This window comes from Panicum virgatum, chromosome 3K (assembly GCF_016808335.1).
Source record: "Panicum virgatum strain AP13 chromosome 3K, P.virgatum_v5, whole genome shotgun sequence".
In the NCBI taxonomy this organism is placed as follows: domain Eukaryota; kingdom Viridiplantae; phylum Streptophyta; class Magnoliopsida; order Poales; family Poaceae; genus Panicum; species Panicum virgatum.
The window spans coordinates 10,875,111-10,889,004 of NC_053138.1; positions in this window are offsets into that span (position 1 = coordinate 10,875,111).

A 13,894-nucleotide genomic window follows, 5' to 3' on the forward strand; every position below is an offset into this window, starting at 1 on the left:
CCCGAAGTTAAGTGAAACACTTTCATTCATATTTTACTGGGCAATCGTTTATAGAGTAGTAACTCAACACACATACAGTAATAAACTCAACAAAAATTACCTCAAACAGAAGGTAAACAGTACTAGCTATCCTGCAAAACTCATCCTAAATCTTGTAGCCAATTAACCAGACAAATCATGTAATCAGACAACTCCTAGAACAATATTGAATTATACAGATTAGACCAGAGTATAAAACAATCTCAAACTTTAACAGTAGGTCTAAAAAGGGATTAATTAGCTACTGTGAATTTTTCAGGATTTATTATGCACAGAAATAAATAGTAGAAAATAAACAAAACATACATCAGCTTAACAAGATGAATTTTTAGATCCTGTTATAATCATGAACTAGGGCTCAAACTCCATGGATAAGCTATACTATGCTAAAGGAACACTCAAAAATATTTTCATGATTTATTATCAACATAAACTATTTATCATAATTAAAGTCTACTAAACAAGCATTAAAACAAAGAAATAGCTACACAAATCTATAAATAATGAAATTTGGACAGTAGTGTTCATCTACTATTGTAAATACACAGAAAAAAGTTTCATACATATATCTCAGTCAGAACATCCAGAAATAAAAAGCAAAGTGTTTTACTAGATCTAGCCAAGACTAGGGTTTCATCTAGTTACAAAGGTCAACTGGTGTTCAAATTTTTACACAACACTAATCATAGCATGGATTAGCTACCAACCAAAAATCACCTATAGATTCTAAGTAGAACTCATAGAACAATTATAGCCTAGGAAATCTAATCTTTTTCCTAGATTAAAATACAGACAGAAAATAAACATGTGCATGTAAAGAAAGTTGTAGATCTTGTTGCAAGGATTCCAAAACAATTGGATTTGCATTTTTCCGATTTTTCTACGAATTTCTAGGAATTTTCAAAGTTTGCTGTTTTTGAAAACAAAAGAAAAGGAAAAGGAAAACTTGCATCTAGGCCCCTGGACTTCTTTCTTCTTCTCACCGCGGGTCCCTGGCGGGTTTGAGAAACAGAGGAGGGGCGGGCGGCGGGATTCCGGTGTGGGGGCTCACCGGGGGCGTGGGTAAAATGGGGGAAAAGGTTCACGTCGCCGAGAGGAACCCAAGGGTGGGCTCGGTTGGGCGCGGGATGGCCGGGAGGGGCTCCTCCGCGGAGAGCAGCGGCCGGCGGCAGCATTTGGCGGCGGCGGCGGCGGTCCGGTGGCCCGGGGCGGCGTCGAGCAGGTCGGGAAGTACCAGTGGAGGGCGAGGAAGGTGGCTGTGGGGGTTGTTGGGCACGAGGAAGGGCGGAGGAGGGGGCTCGGCGGCGAGCTAGGGGGCGGCGGCACTGATGGCGGCGGCGGCGGCCGTTCCAGGCGGGAAAAGGGCGCACGGAGCTGGCTCTCGTGCTCAGGTAGGAAGGAGAGAGGGGTGAGGGCGTTGTGGAGCTCGCGGGATGGTTCTAGGCGAGTCAAGGCGCGAGAATGGGCGTGGCGCGGTCGGCCGGGCCTTCACAGCATCGCCGTGGCGCCTCGGCGGCAGACCTCGGCGTGCGCGCACGGGGTGGCGCCGCGTGGCGAGGCCGAGCGGGTTGCGGTGGCCGGTTTGGGCGAACCAGGTGGCGGGGAGGCTGCCTGGCCGGGCGGGCGACGCGCGGCGTGAGGCCAGCGGCCTCTGGTCGGCCGGGCGCGAGACAGGGGAGGGGAGAGAGAGAGCAGAGAGGGTAGAGAGAAAGAGAGAAATTAAGTTTGATTCAAAATTTGAATTTTTCTCAAGAATTCCTTTTGAAACATGAAAAACTCTAAATACAAAAGTTGTAAAGAAATTTAAAACCTACAACTTTTACTTCAGGAGAAAGTTCAACCGAACAATGGTTTAAAATTTATTTTAAATTTTCCAAAACTACCTAACAAAACACTTATCATTTCATGTAATTTTTGTCACTTTTACCCCTAAGATTCAACTAGACATTGATTCATCTTTTCATGGTGAACATGTCTATTCATTTTCATAAGCTTATTTGTATTGGTTTGAAAGTTATTTGAGGTTCCTGACCTAGGCACACATACACATATACACATGCAATTGTTTCGATGTTTCTTGGTTAAGGTACAAGATGTGGTACTAATGACTCTGGTTTAGCTAATGAAACACCCGAGGTGTTACAGCCTACCCCCCTTAAAAAGAATCTCGACCCGAGATTCAAGTAATTAGGCTAAGTGTGGAAGGTGTGTGTACCTTGGAGGGAAGCAAGAAAACCACGGTAATGTTCATTCAGATAGGTTTCGGTCTCCCAAGTGGCTTCTTCTTCAGTATGATGACTCCGCTGGATTTTGTACATTTTAACTACTTTTCTTCTTGTTACCCTTTCTTTCTGATCCAGAACTTTGATAGGATATTCCACATAGGAAAGGTCCGGTTCAACCCGTATATCCTCTTGTTCGACAATCTCTGTGGGAACTCGGACACATTTCTTAAGCTGAGAAACATGGAAGATATCGTGTATGGTGGATAGTTGTGGAGGAAGTTTCACTCTATAGGCCACGGGTCCACAAATTTCGATGATTTCATAGGGACCAACGTATCTGGGAGCCAGTTTTCCTTTCACTCCAAATCTTTGTACACCCCTGGTTGGAGAAACCCGAAGGTATACATGATTTCCAACTTCGAATTGCAAGGGATCTCTTCTTTTGTCAAAATAGCTCTTTTGCCTAGATTGTGCCGCTTTAATATTTGCTTGGATTACCTTCACTTTTTCTTCTGTCTCGGTTACAAGATCAGGTCCGAATACCACTCGTTCTCCAACTTGCGACCAGTTTAAAGGAGTACGACACCTTCGACCATACAAGGCCTCAAAAGGTGCCATTTTCAAACTTTCTTGATAGCTATTGTTGTATGAAAATTCTGCTAGAGATAAATACTTATCCCAACTCTTGTCAAAGTGAATGACACAAGCCCTCAACATGTCTTCTAGGATTTGGTTTACTCTTTCTGTTTGTCCATCGGTTTGAGGATGATAAGCTGAGCTTCGAATCAGTTTGGTACCAAGTGAAGCTTGCAATTGTTCCCAAAAGCGTGCTGTGAATTGAGTACCACGATCAGAAATGATCGTTTTGGGTACGCCATATAGGCAAACAATGCGATCGAGATAAATTTCGGCATATTTCTTGGCAGTATAGGTAGTGTGCACTGGAATAAAATGCGCCGTCTTCGTGAGCCTATCCACGATAACCCAAATAGAGTCATGCTGCTGGGATGTGTTTGGCAATCCTACAATGAAATCCAAACTTATGTCTTCCCATTTCCATGATGGGATAGACAAAGGTTGGAGAGGGCCGGCTACTTTCAAGTGGCTGGCTTTCACTCGCCGACAGGTATCACATTCCGAAACATACTTAGCAATTTCCCTTTTCATCCTAGTCCACCAGAAGTTTTGTTTAAGATCTTGATACATCTTGTTACTGCCTGGATGAATGGAAAACTTGGAAAGGTGTGCTTCATCGAGGATTTGCTTTCGGAGCTCATGATTCTTTGGAACGACTATGCGGCTTTCGAACCATAGAATTCCATTGTGGTCTTGGCGGAAACATTTATAATTTTCTTCCCCTTGGGAGAGTTTCTGCTTGATGATGTTAATGCCTTCGTCATGTAGTTGCGCCATGATAATTTGATCGTGGAGGGTTGGTTCAATGGAAATGTGGTTTAAAGTGCCTTGGGGAATCATTTCCAAATTAAGTCTTCTCATTTCCGAGCACAGTGTCTGGTCATAAGATTCCATAGCTAGGCAATTACAATGAGTTTTGCGGCTTAGTGCATCCGCGACAACATTGGCCTTGCCCGGATGGTAGTGCACCTCGAGATCGTAGTCTTTGATTAATTCCAACCATCTTCTTTGTCTCATATTTAGATCGGCTTGGGTGAAGATATATTTGAGACTCTTATGGTCTGTGTAGATATTGCAATGAGTGCCCATAAGATAATGTCTCCAAATTTTCAGAGCATGGATGACGGCTGCTAACTCGAGGTCATGAGTGGGATAGTTCTGCTCATGAGGCCGAAGAAATCGTGAAGCATAGGCAATGACTCTATTGTCTTGCATGAGCACACAACCAAGACCCGTACCAGACGCGTCACAATACACGTCAAAGGGCTTGGCATTATCAGGTTGAGCTAAGACGGGGGCCTTAGTCAGCAACTCCCTTAAAGTGTGGAAAGCTTTCTCACATCTTTCATCCCAGACAAATTTGATTCCTTTCTTCAACAGTTCGGTCATAGGCTTATCAATTTTTGAGAAGTCCGGAATGAATCGACGATAATATCCAGCTAGACCAAGAAAACTGCGAATCTGATGAACGGAAGCAGGAGATTTCCAGTCCATCACTTCTTGCACCTTACTAGGATCAACGGCTATGCCTTCACTAGATATAGTATGACCCAAAAATTTCACCCTGTCTAACCAAAATTCACATTTGGAAAACTTAGCATATAACTGATGATCTCTAAGACGTTGAAGAACGATGCACAAATGTTTGGCATGGTCCTCCTCATTCTTGGAATAAACAAGGATGTCGTCAATGAAGACCACGACAAACTTGTCAAGATCAGGCATGAACACCAAATTCATAAGGTACATGAAATAGGCAGGTGCATTTGTGAGGCCAAAGGACATGACTAAATATTCATATAGTCCATATCTTGTAGAGAAGGCTGTTTTAGGAATATCACAGGGTCGGATTTTAATCTGATGATATCCAGAACGAAGATCCAACTTTGAAAACACCCTAGCTCCAGCCAACTGATCAAATAAAACATCAATGCGGGGAAGGGGATATTTATTTTTGATTGTCACCGCATTGAGGGGCCGGTAGTCCACACACAATCTCAAACTATCATCCTTTTTCTTCACAAATAAGGCCGGACAACCCCAAGGTGATGCACTAGGGCGAATGAAACCTTTGTCAAGAAGTTCTTGCAGTTGAATTTTTAATTCGGCCAATTCCTTAGGTGGCATTCTATAGGACCTCTTTGAGATAGGTGCAGTGCCTGGCTGCAACTCAATAATAAACTCGATGTCCCTATCCGGTGGCATTCCTGGCAAGTCATCCGGAAAAACATTGACAAACTCGCATACCACTGGGATTTCTTCTATTCTGGATTCACTCGTGGCATATGCGCAAGAATTGGTGCACTCTTGGGAGGGCAAATAAAGAGTAGTGGCTCCATGGGTTGAGGAATTGATTTCCACAACTCGGGAAGGAATATCTAAGACTACTCCATGTCGCGTCATCCAATCCATCCCCAAAATGATATCTATGCCTTCAAGTGCCAAAAGGATCAGTTCAGTTCTGATAATTTTACTACCCAGCTTAAGGGGTACGTTTCTTATAATCTGATTGGAAGCAATTTTTCCACCCGGTGTTGATATCATATAAGACCCTTTTGTGTGACAGAAATCCAAACCCACTTTTGCACCAAATTTTGCATTAATGAAACTATGGGATGCACCGGAATCAAATAGTATAACTGCAGGCTTGTTGTGGATAGAAAAGGTACCCGTCATCACTGGTGCACCCTCAGGAAGTTCTGCAAGAGTGGCGAAGTTGACTCGCCCTTGCCTAACCTGAACAGTCTGCCTTCTTCCCTTGTTCTGGTTGTTCTGAGTAGAACCTTGACCCTGATTTTGTTTCTTAGGCTGAGGACACTCTCGAGCAAAATGAGATGAACTCCCACAGTTGAAGCAACGATTTTTATCGCCTGGACGGGCTGGTGTTGGGGTAAAAGGTCTGGGACCAGTTAACTGAGGAACAGGGGGTCGCATTCCACCCTGCTGCTGTGGCGGCCTAATCACCCAACGCCCTGGCTGAGGGGCCTTCTGAGGAATTGTAGGAGAAACATTCTGCACGAAACGATACCTCGGTGACTGAGCACTCGAGGGTCCAGGTGGAGTCTTTCGCTTCTTCTCAGCACGATGAGCCACAATGCAATCTTCTTGTGTAATTGCCAGATTAACCAACTCATTATATGTGTCAACCCTAATGGGATTCAGACGTTCCTTGAGCTTGGTATTGAGTCCTCTGCGAAAGCGGTCACGTTTCTTAACATCTGTGTCAGCATGATAACCCGCGTACTGACAGAGACCATTAAAAGCTTGGGCATACTGGATAACTGTACGAGTCCCTTGAGTGAGAGCCAGGAACTCATTCAGTTTCCTTTCCATAAGACCCTCTGGAATATGGTGGTCCCTAAAAGCATTTTTGAATTCATTCCAAGTAACAACATGATCGGCCGGAAGCATGCCATGGTAGTTGTCCCACCAAAGACGAGCAGAACCGCGAAGCTGTTGTGCGGCAAAGAGAGTCTTATTTTCCTCCGAACATGGCACCGGAAGTAGTGCAAACTTGGACTCGATTGTGCGAATCCAAGCATCTGCATCCAGTGGTTCTTCTGTCTTGTGGAACAGAGGAGGCTGGGTTGCAAAGAAATCCTGATAACCAGCAGCTTGAGGTTGATGGGCGTGGTGTCCACCTCGCTGCTGCCCTTGGACAAGTTGGCGAAGCAACTCAGTCTGGGCGGCCAGGACTTCCGCAATGCCTGATGGTGGGGGGTGGCGGCTGCTGTGATCCGCTACCACTCGCGTTCACGAAACCCTCCGGATTACCACGCGTTGATCCCACCATCTGGAATAAGAAAAATTCCTTCGTAAGCAAGTGGGATGCAAAGTCCCAAAAATACAAAAGAATAGGTGCAGATCAATGAAACTTGTATGATTTATATAACAACATGGACAAAAGGTTGTTCGTTTCTAGAACAACGCTTGACAGCAGAGGGGTATATTAACATTCTACACCTTTGTATTCTACTCAAGCACTTCGGCAAATAAAGTCATTTGCTGAGTTCGGTAACTTCCTATATTCAAACACAGCAAACAGAGCAGAGTCTAGATAGACCTTAATCGTGAAAAATAACACGTGCTCAGGTGCAAACCTCAGTATTTTCCTATGACCACATGTACTTTTATTGATTTCCAGATTAAGATCATGATGCATGCACGACCTATTCGTCCTCACAAAACAAACAACTGCCAAATAGCTTTGGACTTACGGGGTTAGCGCCGGTAGCATAGCACAAAATTACGTCTCTCCCTATATATGTCTAGCCGAATTCTAACCGTTCTTAACTTAACGTAATCGCGGTTAGTGTACCTGCAAAAGATGCATAGAATGTATATATATGAATATCCACGACTGGACCCTTCGTGCCAGCACTCACGAACGGCCCCCATGTGTCCTACGCCACATGGGTAACGCATATGCAGTTGCCCACATATTCACCCATACATTGCCATTCACTATAGAAACGGCAGCCATACAATTTTTCCGCCGTATGGCCAACGTTAACATACGCTACTCAGTGGCGTATTCACAAATTCCTTTACTCCCAATATAATCGACCGAGGTCGGTATATTGGTAGCAGCTCAAGTAGACCACTGCTTGAGCACAGCGTTCGGTTCGCATCACCGACGGGAAGGTCAGTCTCCCTCAGCTGACTGAGTATACTTTACTCCCAATATAATCAACTGATAGTTGGTATATTGGCAGCACCTCAAGTATGCCATTGCTTGAGGGCAACGTTCGGCTCGCATCACCGACGGAAAGGTCAGACTCTCTCAGCTGACTGAGGATCCTTACCTCCTTACCTTAGCGTAGGTGCGTTGTTACAGAATTCAAGGGTTGATTGTGCACAAAAGTAAGGTTTGACAGAAAAGTAAAGTGCTGGAAGTCAGGTATATAAAGACATAAAATAGATAGCCACCTAGTAACTTCCCATAGTTTCCCCTAGGGCTTTACGAACTAGGCACTATCCTTAACGAACCAACGTATTTTGCAAACACAATTGTTACGGTCAAAATTTTAATAAAAACCCTCAAACTCGCCACTAACTCTGGTGCACGCTTTGTTCGGCTCTGATACCAGCTGTGGCAGCCCCGCCCAAATTAATCCGGCTTAAGCGCACTAACCGTCATCAAAACGACAATCAGGGTTAACACGCACTTAAAACGGAGCAATCCGGCAGTGCTGTCGGGTAAAATCCCGATAAAACCACTTGAACCTGGATCGAACAAAGCAGCATAACTCACACGAAGGCGAGTCCAGAGATTACCACATCTCACAAAATATTACACCACAGAGTTTAACATAAAAACAGAATTACAAACCAAGTTCCAAATTTAACAAAGTACTTTTCAAACCCACGTAACAGAAGTTCATCAGAGTCCTTTATTTTAGTGGAAAGTAAACACGAGAACTAACGACGATACGGATGTCTCGAGAAAGCCCGATACAAGACATCACTCGTTCTTGTCATCATTGGCCGGGGACGCATCCCACTCCACGGACCAACCAGGCGGAAGAGTGCAAGGCCAGGTCAAACTGGCAAACATATCCTCAAAGGTTTCACCTGAAACAAAACATAGCCACAAGCAAGGCTGAGTATTCTAATACTCAGCAAGGCTTACCCGACTGAGGGTATACTTACCCCTTTACCTAGACATGCAAGGCTTTTGGCTTGAGGTGTTTGTTTTGCCGAAAAGCAATAAAAATGGATCCTTAATTGGGGGTTTTAACTTTCAGGTTCTAGTTCAATTAACCATTCTAGGTGAGCATCTATCCAATAGCATGCATGGTGATAACATTTATCTTTTATTATCCAATCAACCATATTCATCATTCTCATCTTTCACTTCTTACTCTATGTGGCAAAAGAGTTAAGCAGTCCCATTATCCGTGAGAGGCGGACGATTCGAATCGAATTTGTTAACCTTGCAAGGCAGACCTAAACACACGTCACGTGGTTACTCGCAGAGTCACACGTGCAACATTTCCCCTTTCTTTCCGGGTTATGGATCAGGGTCACCGTCCTCGACTACAGAGTACGACGACTCTGCACCCGCATGTGCGCGCATGAGAAACGACGTTCAAAGAAGGTGAGGGAAAAGTCCACTCGCCGGGCCAATCAGGTACTTAAGCTTACTGATTACCATATTCTCGGCATGTGTTTAGTACGTTCAAACGCTTAACTACCACTACCACACACTGCGGCCTTATCACATTTCACTAAACAGACGGGACATCCCAAGTACCACAGTCCCGCCCGTAGGCCTTATAGTTGCAGCAGGTAGTAAACATCCAACTCCTATAATTCTCGCGAGTGACAGGAAATCACTCGACTTCTACCGAAATATTGGCATAGCCAACTAGCGACCTACACATACTAGTGTTCAAACATCGGTACCAAGGATTATGCAACTATGGTTCCAGTCAACTCCTGTAAACTTAAATGCACAAATAGATAGGAACAATAATAAGTTGCATAAATTTAAAATAGTAGGACATGCTCCGGGGCTTGCCTTCCTGGGCGTAACTGGATCGGGGCTCCTCCGAAATCGGGTTCGGGTCTCGCGCAGCTTCAGTTAGATTAACTTGAGCTTCGCGCTGCTCACTCTCGGACTCGGGCACCAGTTCGTAAGTTCCGTCAGCGAGAGTAGTAGTATCTATATGAGATGCACATAGGTGAGTTGCTGTGATGGTATGAATTATTTCACAATAACGGTGTAATGCAAACAAAACCCGAAGTTAAGTGAAACACTTTCATTCATATTTTACTGGGCAATCGTTTATAGAGTAGTAACTCAACACACATACAGTAATAAACTCAACAAAAATTACCTCAAACAGAAGGTAAACAGTACTAGCTATCCTGCAAAACTCATCCTAAATCTTGTAGCCAATTAACCAGACAAATCATGTAATCAGACAACTCCTAGAACAATATTGAATTATACAGATTAGACCAGAGTATAAAACAATCTCAAACTTTAACAGTAGGTCTAAAAAGGGATTAATTAGCTACTGTGAATTTTTCAGGATTTATTATGCACAGAAATAAATAGTAGAAAATAAACAAAACATACATCAGCTTAACAAGATGAATTTTTAGATCCTGTTATAATCATGAACTAGGGCTCAAACTCCATGGATAAGCTATACTATGCTAAAGGAACACTCAAAAATATTTTCATGATTTATTATCAACATAAACTATTTATCATAATTAAAGTCTACTAAACAAGCATTAAAACAAAGAAATAGCTACACAAATCTATAAATAATGAAATTTGGACAGTAGTGTTCATCTACTATTGTAAATACACAGAAAAAAGTTTCATACATATATCTCAGTCAGAACATCCAGAAATAAAAAGCAAAGTGTTTTACTAGATCTAGCCAAGACTAGGGTTTCATCTAGTTACAAAGGTCAACTGGTGTTAAAATTTTTACACAACACTAATCATAGCATGGATTAGCTACCAACCAAAAATCACCTATAGATTCTAAGTAGAACTCATAGAACAATTATAGCCTAGGAAATCTAATCTTTTTCCTAGATTAAAATACAGACAGAAAATAAACATGTGCATGTAAAGAAAGTTGTAGATCTTGTTGCAAGGATTCCAAAACAATTGGATTTGCATTTTTCCGATTTTTCTACGAATTTCTAGGAATTTTCAAAGTTTGCTGTTTTTGAAAACAAAAGAAAAGGAAAAGGAAAACTTGCATCTAGGCCCCTGGACTTCTTTCTTCTTCTCACCGCGGGTCCCTGGCGGGTTTGAGAAACAGAGGAGGGGCGGGCGGCGGGATTCCGGTGTGGGGGCTCACCGGGGGCGTGGGTAAAATGGGGGAAAAGGTTCACGTCGCCGAGAGGAACCCAAGGGTGGGCTCGGTTGGGCGCGGGATGGCCGGGAGGGGCTCCTCCGCGGAGAGCAGCGGCCGGCGGCAGCATTTGGCGGCGGCGGCGGCGGTCCGGTGGCCCGGGGCGGCGTCGAGCAGGTCGGGAAGTACCAGTGGAGGGCGAGGAAGGTGGCTGTGGGGGTTGTTGGGCACGAGGAAGGGCGGAGGAGGGGGCTCGGCGGCGAGCTAGGGGGCGGCGGCACTGATGGCGGCGGCGGCGGCCGTTCCAGGCGGGAAAAGGGCGCACGGAGCTGGCTCTCGTGCTCAGGTAGGAAGGAGAGAGGGGTGAGGGCGTTGTGGAGCTCGCGGGATGGTTCTAGGCGAGTCAAGGCGCGAGAATGGGCGTGGCGCGGTCGGCCGGGCCTTCACGGCATTGCCGTGGCGCCTCGGCGGCAGACCTCGGTGTGCGCGCACGGGGTGGCGCCGCGTGGCGAGGCCGAGCGGGTTGCGGTGGCCGGTTTGGGCGAACCAGGTGGCGGGGAGGCTGCCTGGCCGGGCGGGCGACGCGCGGCGTGAGGCCGGCGGCCTCTGGTCGGCCGGGCGCGAGACAGGGGAGGGGAGAGAGAGAGCAGAGAGGGTAGAGAGAAAGAGAGAAATTAAGTTTGATTCAAAATTTGAATTTTTCTCAAGAATTCCTTTTGAAACATGAAAAACTCTAAATACAAAAGTTGTAAAGAAATTTAAAACCTACAACTTTTACTTCAGGAGAAAGTTCAACCGAACAATGGTTTAAAATTTATTTTAAATTTTCCAAAACTACCTAACAAAACACTTATCATTTCATGTAATTTTTGTCACTTTTACCCCTAAGATTCAACTAGACATTGATTCATCTTTTCATGGTGAACATGTCTATTCATTTTCATAAGCTTATTTGCATTGGTTTGAAAGTTATTTGAGGTTCCTGACCTAGGCACACATACACATATACACATGCAATTGTTTCGATGTTTCTTGGTTAAGGTACAAGATTTGGTACTAATGACTCTGGTTTAGCTAATGAAACACCCGAGGTGTTACACGTGCCCACGGGTCCCATATCCTGTTGGCTATAATACTTTGAGATAGACAGCTAGGTTCAGTGAACGGAGCTCAAGGGGCCGGCCTTTAGGTTATGAGAAAGTCCAGACCTCCAGATTCCCAGTCCTAGATATTACGGCACTCATTCACAGGAGGTGGTGCATGCAGGCTTAGGGTACGGAACCAGGCTAAGCGGCTACACGGCTCCGGACCTCCCCGGAGAATGAGTGCGCTTCCCTGAACCTGCAGGTTCCCAGGGGTCCGAACCCCTCTCTTCCATGAGGGGTCTCGAGCTAAGTCACTAACTAGCCAACTCAATTCGGACCACAATCACCGCACAAGAGTAAGAAGCCACGTGGGGGTTAGCGCAAACAGAATGCGTAAATTGAAATTAGAATGTAACATATTTAGAGGTGAACTGAGAATAAACGTTTCCTTTATAACTAGATGTACATGAGATATGCGATGTAAGCCAGAACACGGGTTTATGAGGCCGGAGCTGTCCGGACCTCCGGGCCCCCAGTCTTAGGTAATACGGTACTCGCCCTAGGGAGGTAGAGCATGTAGGCTTAGAGTACGGAACCAGGCTAAGCGGCTACACGGCTCCGGACCTTCCCGAAGGGTGAGTACGCTTCCCTGAACCTGGTTCGCAGAGGTCCGGACCCCTCCACGGGAGAGGCTCACCGGACTGGACCACACATAAGTACTACCTAATTACAAAGGAAAATGTTTTATTCCCTGCTGGGCCTCTAAGGATAGGACTTACAGAGATGTATAGTCGGGGGTGCGAGCAGAGTCGGCTTAATGTCGGAGAGAGCCACCAGAGTCGGCTTAGTGCGACTGGAGTGGGCTTTCCGCCGGAGCGGGCTTGGTGCGTCCGGAGTCGGCTTTCCGCCGGAGCGGGTTTGTTGCGACTGGAGTCGGCTTTCCGCCGGAGCGGGCTTGGTGCGACCGGAGTCGGCTTTCCGCCGGAGCAGCTTGTGAGGGGGCCCTTGACGGGCACCCTGACTCTCGCCGACGTGTAGCGCGCGCCGCTGCCGACGGTGGTTCCTCCACGGGCACGGTTGCCCCTGGCACAGGAAGGCGAGAGGCGCGTGGCGCGGATGACGCCACACCCTCCGTCATCTCCACGTCGTCGTCGTGGTGGGAGTACTCAACCAGCCTAACCATGGAGATGAGCAAGAGATGAACTAAAACTAGCTAAAGCTTCCCCTACCCGGCGAGCCAAAATGTCGTGGTATGCAAACCCACAGCCGGGTGAGCTTCCCCTACCTGGCGCGACAAAATGTCGTGGTGTGCAAACCCACAGCCGGGTGGCGGAATGCACCCACCTAATCCTAAGTGTAGGATGTGCTTGGGGCAGTCAAGTAGTGCTCGATCTAGAGGCGTAAGAACACGATGAACACAGCAGGTTTAGAGTGGTTCGGATCGCCGGAGCGTAATACCCTACGTCCACTGTGTGTTGTATTGCTTGTGCTCTCAAGAGGTTGAGAGCGGGATTGCTCGGAGTGAATCTGAGCTTGTGTTGTGTCTGGCTTCGTGTCTGTGTGAACCTGTGTTCTAGCGGGCGTGCTCTCCCTTTTATATGTCCAAGGGGAGCACGTACACTGAGCGGGGCCTCGACAGGTGGGCCAGGCGATGTATTATAAACTACACTTTGGCCTTCAATGCCTCAGATCCGGAGATCTTGTCATTGGCTTTCGTGCGGAGCTTCTGACAAGGGATGGTCTTGAGCTGTCCTGTCGGAGTAGAGTCTAGCCTCTGCAGCCGCGCGTCTCGGTCATGATGAAGCGCTGAACTACTGACTCAGTCCACTGTAGCAGCGTGCATTGTTGCTCCAGTCAGTAGCTGATCATCATGACTCGTCGCCCATGCGCGCGGCGTTGAGTCTTTAATGCTTGCCTTGGTATCTGACGAGCCGCCTCGGTAACTGGCGACCCACAGTGTGGACCGACAAAAGCTGCCCCGTGCCCCGTGCCCAGCGGGTGGGTGAAGGAGCTTCCAGCGGAAGGCTTGCGCCCACGCCCTCTTCTGCGTGACACGTGGCTGCTCCGGACCCCTCCCGAGCAG